General features: G+C 47.2%; 1 pseudogene; it reads left to right on the top strand.

Moving 5' to 3' along the window:
• The first annotated feature begins 4,529 nt into the window (after positions 1-4,529).
• Positions 4,530-5,722, top strand: LOC115482389 (annotated as a pseudogene).
• The last annotated feature ends 9,505 nt before the right edge of the window (positions 5,723-15,227 follow it).

Here is a 15,227-nt window from a genome sequence, read left to right as displayed (position 1 = left end):
TGGGGAGCACTTGGGCAAATGGTCAGATCATACTCATCTTGTTTCAAGTACTTGCTTTATTTATAAGCAGTTTTGGTCAGGTGTTAATTACGTTCTATATTGTACAGTAGCCTGGTCAAAGGCTGCTTTTTATACTGTACCAGGATGTTCGCTGTCAACCACAAAATAAGCAAATATTATCCTGCTATTCTTGGTAGACTGAAGAATAAAGCTTTTGTTTCCAAATGTTAAAATATATCTCTCCCACTACAGATTAAACAATAATCTAAAGTAAATAGCATTTTTGTGGCTTCTCTGCGCTCCCGTTTGGCAGAAAGAAGTGCTGTACAAGGATTTTGATTAAGATATTTTACATTCATTTCTCCAGTTTCACATCAGAACAAATGGCTTCACATGGTTAACTCAAAAAGGAAGGAGACGTGTCAAGTGTAACTTGTGGTAAAACAGACATGGTTATTTCCAGAAACTTCTGGTATGTTTGAGTTTGTATAAGGCATGTATGAAGAAACATAGGGACAACAAACTAGACACGTCAACCAGATAGCCAATTGTTAATATGATTATCACCACTAAAATATACACGTACCTTTGTTCATGCAACTAACACAGATCATTCCTTCAAATGTAATGATATTATTTTGTTTGTAAGCTACATTGAAACAATGCAAATTGGAAAATAAACAAAACCAGTTGCTGTCCCTGGACATTAACCATTTCCTTGCAAATTGTTGCTAGAGATAACGAGGAAAAAAATTTATAATGCATGTTTATATTAAAATTAGTATAGAGTATATTTATCATTTCCTTATCTTCCTTCTAGATCAGTGCAGACGAGTGGGTTATGTCCTACCAGCAGACAGAGGCAGGGACTACTGATAATTCAGTGATAATACCAGTATACTGTAAGGTGTTTGTTTATTTGGATTTTGCTCACACCTTGTTCAGTAGTAGCTCAAGGTGAGTTACACTCAGAGGGGCATAATCGAACGCGAATGCCCATCTCCATGGGTATCTATTTCCGAGAACGGGTACGTGAAGGGGCGGGACAAACCGTATTTTCAGAAAAAATGGGCGTCCATACGGTTTGTGCCAGCCAAATGCATCGGATTTGTGCGGATTTGAGCTGGGTGGTTTCGTTTTTCAGCGATAATGGAAACTGAAGGCGTCCAGCTCAAAAACGAACAAATCCAAGGCATTGGGTTGTGGGAGGGGCCAGGATTTGTAGTGCACTGGTCCCCCTCACATGCCAGGACACCAACCGGGAACCCTAGGGGGCACTTGTAACAATTACAAAAAAAAAAGTTACCTACCTCTGAAGTCCATAGCTCCCTTCCCTTGAGTGCTGAGTCCCCCAAAACCCACTGCCCACAACTCTACACCATTACCATAGCACTTATGGCTGAAGGGGGGCACCTAGATGTGGGTACAGTGGGTTTTGGGGGTGGTTTAGAGGGCTCCCATTTACCACCTCAAGTGTAACAGGTAGGTGGGGGGATGGGCCTGGGTCTGCCTGCCTGAAGTGCATGCACCCACTAAAACTGCTCCAGGGACCTGTATACTGCTGTCAGGGAGCTGGGTATGACATTTGAGGCTGGCATACAGGCTGGAAAAAAAAAGTTTTTACAGTTTTTTTTGGGTGGAAGGGGGTTAGTGACCACTGAGGGAGTCAGGGGTGGTCATCCCTGATTCCCTCCGGTGGTCATCTGGTCATCTGACACTTTTTTGGGACTTGTTCATGAAAAAAAAGGGTAAAAAAAAAGTGACCCAAATTCGCGCTAAAAACACCTTTCTTTTCTCAATTATCAGCCGAGGACACCCATCTCTCCTCGGCCGATAAACACCCCCCAGTCCCGCCTTCACCACGCCTCCGACACGCCCATGTCAACTTTGGCCGTTTCCGCAACAGATTGCAGTTGAAGACTTCCAAAATGGGCGTTCAATTATACCGATTTGGGCGCCCACAGGAGAAAGACGCTCATCTCCCGATTTGGGTCGAAATATGGGCGTCTTTCTCTTTCGAAAATAAGGCGGTCAGTGTCCCTGGAGGGCTCACAGTCTAAGTTTGTACCTGAGGCAATGGAGGGTTAAGTGATTTGCCCAAGATCACAAGGAGCAGCAGTGGGATTTGAACTGGGCACCTCTGGATATTAAGAGTGGTGCTCTAACCACTAGGCCATTCCTTCATTCAAGGTGTAGTGCAACCTTGGAACTTGCCAGTATTTCCCTGCAGATGCTGGAGGTTGGATAGCTGCTGCAGGAATATGAGGTGTTGGCTGGCCTCCTGGTGTACAGTCTACGAGACTATGATTCCTTAGTTGACTCCCTGGCCATGGATGACTCCTACAGTTCAGTCTACAGACCTTTCACTGATTGAGCTTGGAGGGACCCAAGCCTTGACCCCACGGATGTTCACTTGTCGTGGCTGAGCTGGCAGAAGTCCCACAGGGAGGTGAGTGATTTTCCCCTTTACCCTGATAGTTCTCTCAGGGTTGAGCCAGGACATAGGTCTGTGAGCTCAGTCCTGGGGAGATGATGATGTTAGTTGCTTGTTGTGAGGGTGGTGAGTTTGTGCCCTTCAGGATGGGCTGCTTTCTGCCCCTCCTCTGAATAAATTCTGTCGCCATTCTTTCACACACCTTCCCCATTACTCCAGTGCTTTTTAATGAGCTTACCATGTCAAGGTTGAAAAAAAAAAAGCTATGGGGAGCTGCCAGAGGGGAAGACCCTATTTATGTGGGCAGGGAATCTGACAGGAGGCTGTGGGGACTGTGTGATGGGGAGGAAGCTTCAGCTGTGTTAATGGCTCAAGGATCTTGAGTCCCGGAAATTTCATAGATGTCATCGGTGGGGGGGGAGACCCTGACTGCACATAGGAACAGCAATTGATTTGGCCCAGGAGGAGCCTTTTCTCCTGTAGCTGGTGTGTAAGCAGAGCAGGTAATGGCAGGTTCCTGGTCACCTGCATGTTTCTCTATAGGTCGACATTTGGAAGTACTTACAGAGCAAAAGGCAACCTGAACCCTTGCTGTACAGTGCCCTTGGGTATGGTCTCCAGTGTTACTATTAGCTCTGCAAAAGTTGCTTTCTTTGATCTAGTTCTCCCTTTGGGGAACTGACCAATGTCCTCCCTACCTGGGGCAGGATATGGGTGCCCCCCACTTTCAGGAGCGAGAAGCCTGTGTTTTTGAGGCCACTGTCTTTTGCCCCATCATGGAGACTGAGGGGCTGAGCCTTCTTTAGAGCAGTTCTGCTATCCCTTTTAAACCTGAGATTCCCAGGGATTATTGTGGAAGGCAGGAGATCAGGGGGCAGCCTGCTAAAATCAAGCTGAGCTCCTCACCTTAGTTGGATGGGGAGGGCAGGCTAGCTCAGGGCCATTGTCGGGGGAGAGGGGACAGAGGCTGGCTGTAATGGGGGGGGGGGGAAGGGGGCTGGCTCTGGGGTTTCTTATCTTTTTATAAGGATTTATGTGGCAGTTCTCAGTCATGACAGAGCTGGGGTATCTCCAGATTTGACTTTCAGTGTGCTCCCTTCATGCTTGCCGGAGCTTCTCTTGAGTGTCTTCCCATCTCTACCTTGCATTCAAGCTAGGTGAGCAGGGTTGGGAACAGCCTTTAACTATGCTTTCTTTTCTACATGGGAAAGTACTATCAGTGTCTTTTAAGGGTTTTTCAGCTGCTGCTTTTGCACACAAGATGTGGATGCCTGCTTTTGGCAGTTTTTTGGCAGTTGAGTTCTCTATAGCTCTAAATGTGCCCCTGCATGGAAGGATCCCAAATTAACCTTGGCAATGTTTGGAGTGCTGGAGCACATTGGTGTCTCAGGCAAGGGGAAGAAATGATTGCAGTTTGGATAATTAGGAGGAGATGGCCGCCTCATCGGGATTAGTACCACAGAGAAGCGATTGTTAGAACTGACAACCTTTGTTCTCCAGGGCTTAGTCTCTGTCAGATAGGTTTTGTGAGACTGTGGCTTGCTCCTGGGTGATCTTATTCTTTTCTTCCCCCCCCCCCCCCAATACTTGTTGATACCTCTGATAGTTGGAGATGGGTTCTCAACAAGCTTAGGTGTGTGGTTCTTATATTAAGGTGACCAAGCCTGAGGGTTTTATATTCCCTCCCTGTGAGGAAAAAGTTAACAAGCTGGAACTCGTATAGAGGTTCTCTTTACTTGTTAATTCTACAGCTGAAGGGGAGTGTAGCACTTGAGGACCACCATGGTGCTAATTTTTGAGTCTCTGTTTAAATAATATTCCCTGGGGTTTTTTCAGGGTGTCTTCATGCAGTGGATCTATGACAAGTCCTCCTATATTGGGTCCAGCATCCTCTGGATCAGGTCTTCGTAATTTTCAATCAGGCATGAGTGTGCGTAGGGAAGAGGACATGAATGTCCCTACCCTGGGCTTTTCAGCTTTGGGATAGATCATAGGGGTGAATCAAGTATAAGAGAAGTAAGTTATTGCGTTTGGGGGGGGGGGGGGGGGTGCTGGAGAAAGAAAACTGCGGGGCCGGTCGTGGGCGACCTCCGACATGAGTTTAAAGGATCGGGAGTACTGCCCGGTGGTGAACAACCAGCCATATATCTCTCCACAGTGAAACAGGTCACTGCTGTGGAGAGACTGGTTGCTGCACCTACTACTATGAGCTGTGGTGGTTCTGGCTTCTCTGGACAGTGCTCATCCTCTTCAGCTGCTGTTGTGCCTACAGGCATCAACGTGCCAAAATGCGCCAGCAGCAGCAGCGCCAGCAGGAGATCAACCTCATCGCTTATCATGGTGTCTGCAACTACCCTCCTTCCATGCTAGATCTCAGGATGTTGGCTTCATTTAAGCTGCCAGCATATGAAGAGGTGGCACATCGTCCTAGCACCCCACCACCACCCTACAGCACCATTCTTGCCCAGGTGGGTGGGTCTCATTCCCACTTGGACACAAGTGTGGTAACACCCTCACCAAACTCAGAGAATTACAGCAGCTGCTCCTGTGAGTCCAGCACTGTCACATCTCCCAGCAGCACCTCCTTCTCCGTGCAGATCACAGACGAAATGGACACCAGCACACCCAGCGAGGGCGGTAGCAGAGCTCCCAGTGCTGACACTCTGAGTGCTAGCCCTGGGCTTGAGGACCAGGATGTTGCTGGTGCCCCCAGAGAGCCCACCACCATCAAGGAATTTCCATCCTCCAAGCAGACCATTTTCTCATCCTATGTAGATTTCTTTGAAGTGGACTGCCATCGATGCTCTGATATAGAGGAGGTGGACGAAGAGGAAGAAGAAGGGGATGAAGAGCATTTTTGGCACAGACGGTTGACAGGGGATTCTGGGATTGAAGTGTGCCGCTGCCAGGTGCAGGGAGAGGAGAGTGAGGAGGAGCTTCACCTGTTGCATGACAGCCCTGGCTGCTCAGGCCGTGCGAAAGAGTTGAACGACCTGCAGCGTGGGGAGGCTACACAGCCCTCAGAGTGCGAGAGCCTTTGTGGATACCAGGATAGCGAGGAGCTAGGCTCTCCAGGTCAACTGGTTTGAGCAGTGAGAAAAGCAGGCAGTGCAGCCACTTGTGAACAGAATGGTTGAACATCCTTTCTACAGCCTGATCTGTTGCTGAATGGCTCTGATATGTCATCTGACTTTCCAGTTATTACTGTTCTGTTTCTGTAGCACAGAGAGCTGCTTAACCTCAGCACTGGGTGGGCAAGCTGCTGATTTTCTTTATCCCCCCTGAAAACCAGAGGTCATACTGCATAAGGTCATCTTTAACAGTGTCTGGTTATTCACCAAGCAGTGTGTGCCCACCCGAGCTCTATGCATTGTGTTCCATTTTGTCCTAAAATCTGTCTTTCTTCAAACCCCAGCCCTCTTTTGTACATTCCATCTGTGTAGGAGGGGTTATCCTGTATTCTTCCTGGATTTGGGCTTCAGCTGAATCATCTTCACATTAGACTACTGGTTTTTACAGCTTCATGTGCCCTCCTACAATATAGGCTATGTCTTTCTCCTGACTTTTAACAACACAGTGGTCTAAGTCTTTCTCCTTTTAACACCACACACTTTCCTAATATTGCAGTGTATTGGTATAGTCTTTCATTAGCTTCTGTGGAGTCATGTTGGATGATGATGGCATGGAGTTCTATCTCGTGGCCATTTTGGGGTATCTGTGAAATTGAGCAGTTGTCGAGAGCCTGGTTTCTAGTAAGTAGGCATGAAAGTCACAATAAAAATCTAACATTATTGGCATTATGTAAGCCACATTGAGCCTACAAATAGGTGGGAAAATGTGGGATACAAATGTAACAAACAAATAAATTTTATGAACCTCTCTGGTGTATACTCCATATTTATTTTTTAACTGTAATATTCAAAACAAATCACAATTAAAAAAAATATCTATTTATTTGATAGTTACTTGTATCACACATTATCTGAATACAATTATTCAGCTCCATGTGGCTTACATAAGTAATAAACAAGACATTGGAAACAAAATTATTCGTCAAAGGAAAATCATAAAGGAAATGCAAATATATAGGAAAAAGGGAACCAAAAAACTAGGAAATAAATTATCAGTAAAGAAGGAAAATATAAGGAAAAAGAAACCCACCCTTTACTTTCCTCCCAGCCTGCTCATACAGTGTTAAGCTCTACGATCATACTCAGATCCTCATCTATTTAGCACAGCGGTTCTCAACCAGTGTGTTGAACACCCGGGAGGTGTGTTGTGAGGGCGGCACACAAAAAAGCAGCAGCTGCAGTGGTGTGCTATCATTGTTTTCTCATTTGTTGCTCACGAGTCCAGCACCTCTTCCTTCGCCTTCCCTCAGCCCACCTCCTTTTGCTGGTGCTTTGCTGCTCGACCCAACCTGGAGCCTTTCTCCGGACAGGTCCCGCATGTAAACAGGAAGTTGCATCAGAGGGCCGGGACCTGGCTGAGGAAAGGCTTCAGGTCAGGTCGGGCAGCAAATTAGCACTGTCGCAAAAGCTATTTCTGTTAGAAAAAAACCCCACACCCAAGACAGCATGAGGGCAGGCCCACTCATGCCACTGCGTGGTCAAACATGCCTATTAGCAGATGCTGCAGTATCTGCAAGAGCTGGCAGAGTAGTGTATCTGCCGACTCTGGTCTCTTTTGCAATGGGCTCTATCAGACTTTGGAAGCAGCTCCAGGGGGGGATCAGGGAGGCTGTCGGATCTTCTTCCTCCACTCCCTACTCTGAAGCATCAGGTCCCATGGTCTTGATTTCTTTGGCGGGAACAATAGTCATCTTGCCCATCTTGTTTTTTCTTCTGCTGCTGTTTCTCAGCAACCAGATTCCTCTCAGCCCCCCATCAAGGCTTGGGGGGTGGGAGGCTTTCCTTCCCACCCACCACAGGTTTGCCTTGGGAGGAGGGGTTCCTGATGAGGCCCCGGAGACTTTTTGGGGCCCCAAATGGCCAAACAGGCCCTGCAGGAGAATGGCAGAGTGGGGAACTATGCTGTGTTATCCTGGGATTGCTGTGAAGGAACAACACAAGTGATCCTGGATTTCTTGTCAGAGGTTAGGGATTGGGAGTGTGAGTGGGACTGGTGGGGGGGAAGGGGGACAGTTTTTATTTATTTGCTTTTAAATCTGGTAATGCCACTGGTTACCTGTTCACTTCCATATCCAGTTTAAGATAGTTTGTTTAACTCGCAAGGCCTATTATGTAGAGGTTCTCCTTTATCTTCTCAGACTATTCCATACCTTCCTGTCCATTTTCTTCGCTTACTAGATGCACATTGGCTGGTCTTACCTTCTCCCTGATTTGCACATCTTGAATATACCAGGCACCTGGTGTTCGTTGTTGCCCCTAAACTTTGAAACAATCTTCCCCTCACTTTGTATAGAGCAATCCTTTCTTAAATTTAAATCTATTTTAAAAGCTCACTTCTTTCAATAAAGATTTGGCCACTTGATTTGCAGCTCTGATGACTTGTTGCTGGCATAGTTGATTGTGATGGTTAATTGGATTTCTTCTTTGTTTTATCTTCTACCCCCTCTAGTGTCCACAAGGGCCTACCTACCCAGGGACTAGTGCCAGGCTTTGCTGCTTTCTTGTGCACACCTGGAACCAGACACACAGCCTGATTAAGCCATTTGGGAGGACACTTGAACCCAGACACTGGCAGTGGGCCAGAGCCATGCTGGTTACAGGGGCCTACCCACCCAGGGACTAGTGCCAGGCATCCGACTATTAAGCCCCCCCCCCCCCCCCCCCACACACACACCGCTACGACTCCCTACGTGTTTAACTAGCTTAGCCCCGCGGGGTCTCCGGCCATCTGGTCCCCCGGCCTGGGAAAGGCCATCTGGTCCTCCCCCGGGTCCCGGACGGGCCTTGCCCGGCTCACGCTTCCACAAGAAGGGCTGAGAGAGTGAGCTCCACAGCCCCGACTATTAAGCCCTAGCCCACGGTCCTGCATCGCTCCGACTATTAAGCCCTGCCCCCCCCCCCCCACTGACTATTAAGGCCCCCCCCCACACACACCGCTACGACTCCCTACGTGTTCAGCCAGCTCAGCCCTGCGGGGTCTCCGGCCATCTGGTCCCCCGGCCTGGGAAAGGCCATCTGGTCCTCCCCCGGGTCCCGGACGGGCCTTGCCCGGCTCACGCTTCCACAAGAAGGGCTGAGAGAGTGAGCTCCACAGCCCCGACTATTAAGCCCTAGCCCACGGTCCCGCATCGCTCCGACTATTAAGCCCTGCCCCCCCCCCCCCACTGACTATTAAGCCCCCCCCCCCCCCACACTGCTTCAACTCCGTATGTGTTCAGCCAGCTCAGCCCCGCGGGGTCTCCGGCCATCTGGTGCCTCCCTGAGTGGCTGGGCTCTCGGCCCGGTCACTGCCCAGGTCATCTGGTTCTCCAGGCCGTGGGCCGTGGGCTGGAAGGGAGGGGAAGGAGCCCGGCGACATGAGCCACTCCCTCAGTGGAGGGCTCACCCTTCTACCGGGCCCACCTGCTCCCTCCCTCCGTGGAGAGAGAGGGACACACGTGCAGGAGAGAGACAAAAGCTTGGCTCAAGGGATGACTTTCAGTATATCGCAGCGAGGTAGCTGCTCTGCTACGTACAAAACCCTGACCCAGAATCAGGTCGTCTACAAATGATTTAGCACCGGGTTCCCCACAAACGTGGTGCGCTACGGGAGAGAGGAGGCCCCCTTCTGTCCGCACTCCGGACCCGAGGTGTGTGGCTCTCCTCGCCAGCCAAGCAGCCAGTTATCTCTGGCCAACCGAGGCTCCTTGGCGCTGCGGTATCATTCCATTTAGGGGGGATTCTGACTTAGAGGCGTTCAGTCATAATCCCACTGATGGTAGCTTCGCCCGGGGACGGCTCTCCGAGGGCAGGCAGGCTGGCTTTCGGGACCTTCTCGGATCCTAGCCCTCGTTCGGGCTTCCGTGGAGCGCTCACCAGCGGACACACGCGAGGGGCGGGTAGGTCTTTCTCGGGGACCCCGGGGACGGCTCTCCGAGGGCAGGCAGGCTTTTGGGCTGACCTCCTGGAACGAATCCATCCCTCGTTTGGACTTCCAGGGAGCGCTCACCGGCGCCCCCCTAGACACACGCTAAGGGTAGGTAGGTGCCTCTTGGGTGGGCTTCTCAGTCGAGGAAGTGTCTCAGTTGTGTAAACCGCCAACACAATAATCCGGAGAAACCTCTCTGACCTGTAGAAAGGAAAAGTCAGCCCCCCCCCCCCCCCCTCAGTAGGGAATAGGTTCAGCGTTTCTGTCCGACCCTGTGGAACTGCTGCCTGTTTGCAGGAAGCAAATCTGAATCCATTCTGACTTCCATGGTGGGCTCCCTCTGGTGGCCGTCGGCGGTATCACACCTGGACCACACTTAAACAAATTCTAACCGGTATTCTCACAAATGGCTTAAGAGGCCCTGTTTCTACCGGACCACCCTCCAGCGTGCTGTGGGCAAAAGGGAGGCCCATGCCCCTTCTCTCCCCTTCCCAGCAACTTCCGTGCAGGCCGTTCTTTCTCCGGCCCCAGAGCGCCCTCCGGCAACATGCTGTGGGCGAAAGGGAGGCTAGGCAGCAGTTCCACAGGGTCGGACAGAAACGCTGAACCTCTCCCCTACTGAGGGGGGTGCTGACTTTTCCTTTCTACACGTCGGAGAGGTTTCTCTGTATTACTGTGTTGCCGGTTTCCATGACCAGGATGCCTCGACTGAGAAGCCTGCCTGGGCTCAGAGACAACTCCATGGGGTTTACCCAGAGGGGCATTGCGGCCCCCCAAGCCACTGGACCTAGCTGTGTAGGGCACGCCACAAGTCCAGCTAGGGGTGGAACGCATGACCGACACCCAAAGGGGAGCTTGGTTACCGATCCAGCACAGGCCTCCCTTTTGCCCACAGCATGTTGCCGGATTTTCTTTTAGCTCTAATGGCTTCCTTCACCACACTTTTTAATCATGCCAGTAGTCGCTTGGCCTGCCTTCCTCCTTTTTTAATACATGGAGTATAACTAGCCTGGGCTTCCAGGATGGTATTTTTTTTATAAATTTATAACCATTTAAATTTTTACAAGCGATAAAACAACTTGCTGGAAATACAGAGAAAGTAATATGTAGGAATTATTTCAGTCAGGTAATTCTATTCTCTTCCTTAGACCACTAAATAGGGAGAGTGAAACAAGATAAGGAGATCAATTAAACAGTAATCAGAAAAACAAACCGTGGTATTAACCTGATTATCCCCAGATATTACTCGTCTAATTCATTATTCCACATTGATCATCTGGTTGGCTTCTTCAGGGCCAATACGGTGTATAGTCAAATCATTTCATTGAAAACATACTTATTGTCCAATATTAGTTACAAATAATAGATCTGATTACATTCTTTCTCTTTTAAAAACCAGAAGTTATTTAACAATACATATACTTAAGTCTCTAATTCAAATCTCAGCAGGATGGTATTTTTGAACAGCATCCATGCCTGTTGTAAATTTTTGACCTTTGCAGCTGCTTCTCTAAGTTTTTTTTTTCACTGTTCTAATTTTTTCATAGTCTCCTTTTTGAAAGTTATATGCTGTTGTTTTGAATTTCTTGTGTGTACTTATTCCAGAGCTGATATCAAATCTGATCATATTAGATCACTGTTATCAAGTGGCCCCAACACCATTACCTCCTGTTCTGGAATTTGGCAGCTAAGATTGCATGCTAAAAAATGCAGGGTCATGCATTTGGGCTGCAAAAACCAGACGGAATGGTACCGTTTAGGGAGTGAAGAACTTTGGTGCACAAAAGAGAAACGTTATTTGGGTGTGATTTGTATGTGATCTTAAGGTGGCTAAACAGGTAGAAAAGGCAACTGTACCTTCAAAAAGATATAAACAGGATGGAGTCTGTCCAGAGGGCACCTACTAAAATGGTCAATGGTCTTCGTCATAAAGTGTAAGGGGACAGATTTAAAGATCTCAATAAGTATACTTTGGAAGAAAGGCGGGAGAGGGGAGAAATAATAGACATTTAAATACCTATGTGGCATAAATGCACAGGAGACAAGTCTCTTTCAATTGAAAGGAAGGTTTGGAATGAGGGTGCAAAGGATGAAGGTGAAAGGGGACAGACTCAGAAGTAACCCAAGGAAGTACTTCTTCATGGAAAGGTGGTGAGTTCATCAAACTGTATCTGAATTTACAAAAGCTTGGGACACGTGCATAGGATCTCTAAGGGAGCGAAAGGGAGAGTAGATGGCATGGATGGGCAAACTGGGATAGGCCATATGGTCTTTATCTGCCTTCATTTTTCTCTGTTTCTATGGTTTCCTTTCGAAAATTGACTAATGCACATAGGCTAAAGATGGCCATGTATGTTGCAAATACCATGGGCCTTCAAAATTGCCCGTTCTTTTTCTAATATAAACCCAAGGATTGTGAGATGTGATGTGGCTTTTGATAGAATGGGCTAGGAAATCATAGGGGGATGCAATCTACAGCCAAGGATCTGGAACTGGACTGAATTTGAAGACAAGGTTATGACATGTTTTCCTGTAAACTCTTAGAGGTAAGTGTAGAAAGCAGCCTGCTGCCTTGTCTTCCAGGTTTACATGTACATTTTATTTCTCAAAGACAAATTTTAGATGTTAGCAGCTCATCCAGTGTATCTATTAATTTAAAAGAGCTGCATTGTGCAGTTTTTTAACAGCAGTAATTCCCAGCTCTGCATTCAGCAATGTCTTAAAGCCCCATACAGGTTGTTTTAACTGGGCTGTGGTGTCAGAAAAGACAACACATCGATAGGCGCATATGAGATCCATGTGTGTACAAATGCATTTTGTGGTATTCTTGAAAACATGCTGCAGTTCTTTCTGATTGTCATTGGTAGTGGAGGTGGGCCAGTTTGGTTTCTTCTCAACTGGGGATCTGCACGTATCTTTTCTCCATTATTTATTAGGTCTGAAGAGAATAAACATGTATAATTCAGTTGTGTATAAAAGTTAGGCACCTAAAGAGGCTCATTTTCAAAGCACTTAGCCTCCCAAAGTTCCATAGAAACCTATGGAACTTAGCCTCCCAAAGTGCTTTGAAAATATGCCTCTTAGTCACATTGTACTATATGTTTTGGTGAATCCATAAATGAACAGTTTCTACTTGTGCTGTGGAAAAGTTCATAAAGGCATCTTGTTATAAATTGAATCTAATCCTGTTTGGTATGGTTTAATATTGTAAAATTCTGATGGTTCCATGGCTACAAAGTATAATTAATTCATCCTTATTCCAAGGTTATTTTCTAGCAGCTTTAAAATAAGCTAATGTTAAACTGCATATATATCTGTGTCTAAGTTCCCATTCTTGGGGAAGTATGTTGAAGCTGTTCACTCCAACTCTGTGATTTTTGTGAGGAAAATAAATCTATTACCCTTTTCAGATTTGGTTATCAGCTGCGTCATGACACTGAGACTGTCCTAATCTCTCTGGTGAGCAATATTTTAATAGCTGCAGATACGTGTCAGTTCTTACTTTATTAGATTTTACAGCAGCATTTGGTACGATTTGAACATTCTTTGTTAGCTAGGCTCTCGCAGATAGAGTATGGGAAACTGCTTTTTTTTTCCTGATTTTCCTCATATGGGTTAGGCAAAGAATATATTATAATGAGAATTGTTCTGCTCTATCACCCTTTGAAATATGGATTGCCTCTAGGGCTGTACTGAATATCGGTATTCAATTTGATTCTGCCGAATAGTGATTTTAAATTTGAATAATCCGGGGCTCTACTATACTAAATCCTACTGAAATAAACACTTGATATCTGATTTCACGTTGCTTCTTTTATTATTTATGTTAAAACTGAATACCCATTATTCATATTTGGCCATATAGAAAAATATGGTGTTTGGTACAGCCGCAGTTGGCATATATTTTTTTTAATGGTCATGCGCTGATTTCTCCATTAGTGTGTGGCCATTACTTCTGGGAGCCCTTACCACCTAAGAGCTTCTGCATTACTCGTGCTAATTGGGTACCATGTAGTAATATGCCCGTGCTACCTGATTAGCGCAGGCATGCCTACTCTCTGCCCCCCAGGCACAGCTCCCACAGCAAAGAAATAAAAAAACAATTTTTACCACGGGAGTAGCGGGTACTGCTGTCCAACTACTGCAGGACACCCCAGCACATCTTGTGGTAGTGCCTTTTTACCATGTGGTAGACCTACCATGGCTTAGTAAAAGGGCCCCTAAATTAGCTACAGCCGAATTCTCTTTACACAGTTCAGTCTCTGACTGTGGAGTGTATTTTCACCTTTGCCTGTTGGGCACTGTTTCACCTGGTCGGTCAACCCCAGCTCTTTTCTGCGGGTTGGATACAGTAACTTCTCGGCAGCTGTGGAATACCGCAGTTTAGATTGCTAGACGAGGCTGTCTTGTCTCCTGTTAGCTACCATTCCTGTGGCACCTTTTCTTGCCGTTGCCTCTTGGTGGCTGGTGAGAAGCTTCTCCATTGCTTAAGTTTGAATTTGTCTCTGCTCCTTTTGTGGCTACTTGGCACCTTGGGGGTCTTTTCCCCACAGTGTGGCTCTTGACTCTTTCTTTTTGTCTCCTTTTGTTTTCTTAGCTCTGTTCTTTCATCCCTAAGTCGAGCGAGCTGGTTGAGGAGTACTGTCTTTCTACGGTTGTACCCTGGTATGCTGCTGCCCTTTTCTTCATGGTTCTCCTGGAGAGTCTAGTGCTCCAGTTGGTTCTCTCAACTCTGGAGTCTCTTCTTGTTCTGTGGAGTTTGATTCTCTCACTAGGCGCGGGTCTGGGTGGTTCCTGTGCCTTGCTTCCTTTCTTCTATGAAGTGTGGCACACTGTTTGGGGTTGCGTACTCCTAGTACTTGTTAGGGTTGCTTCATCCGACCATCTTGGACTCAAGGCAGACTGGCAGGTTTGGGAGTTAGTCTCTGCCTATTCAATGGACCAGTCGGCAGTGGTGCTGCCAGAGCGGTCAGGAATCCCAGAGGGAGGTTTCCCTCCTGAGTTTGTTCTCTAAACGTATCAAGATTTTTTATCAAAAAAATCAAGTCCCGTGTCAGCTCCTTTAGAAGGGGGCTTAGGTAGGCATGTGGCACTTGCAAAGAGAGCTAGGGGGTCCTGGGTTCTGGAGGAGGACAATCCTCTGATCCAGATCAGGAGATGCCCTCTCTGGAGGAGGCCGATGTATTAGGAGAAGGGTAGTTTTTGGAGGGGGTCCTGGGTTCTGGAGGAGGATGCCCTCTCTGGAGGAGGCCGATGTAGTAGGAGAAGGGCAGTTTTTGGAGGACCCCGGTCCTGCTGACCTGGGTACAAACTCTTCATTCCTGAGGGAAGATCCTTCTGTTGTTAGAATTTTTCACAAAGATTACTTGCAGGAGCTCATTTCTTTGGTGGCGACTACATTGCATTTTGAGGACGAGCAGCCCACAGAAATAGAGGGCATTAGACATATGGGTAAAACCTTTCCTATACACCAGGATATTAGGGACATAATTCAGGCACAATGGGATGTGCTGGATTCTCCTTTTCAGCCGGCTCGATCTATGGTGCGTCTCTACCCAGTTCCGAATACGGACGTCCCTTCTTAAATTTCCAGTGGTAGATTTGACCACAACACAATCTTGTATTTGTTATCAACCGAAATGGCAAACGCCTTTACGGTACTTTGTAAGCCACATTGAGCCTGCAAATAGGTGGGAAAATGTGGGATATAAATGTAACAAATATGATAAAAATAATATATATGACTAGCAAGTGT

This window comes from Microcaecilia unicolor, chromosome 13 (assembly GCF_901765095.1).
Source record: "Microcaecilia unicolor chromosome 13, aMicUni1.1, whole genome shotgun sequence".
In the NCBI taxonomy this organism is placed as follows: domain Eukaryota; kingdom Metazoa; phylum Chordata; class Amphibia; order Gymnophiona; family Siphonopidae; genus Microcaecilia; species Microcaecilia unicolor.
The sequence above is the reverse complement of the archived record's forward strand: the minus strand, read 5'-3'. Positions and strand labels throughout refer to the sequence as shown.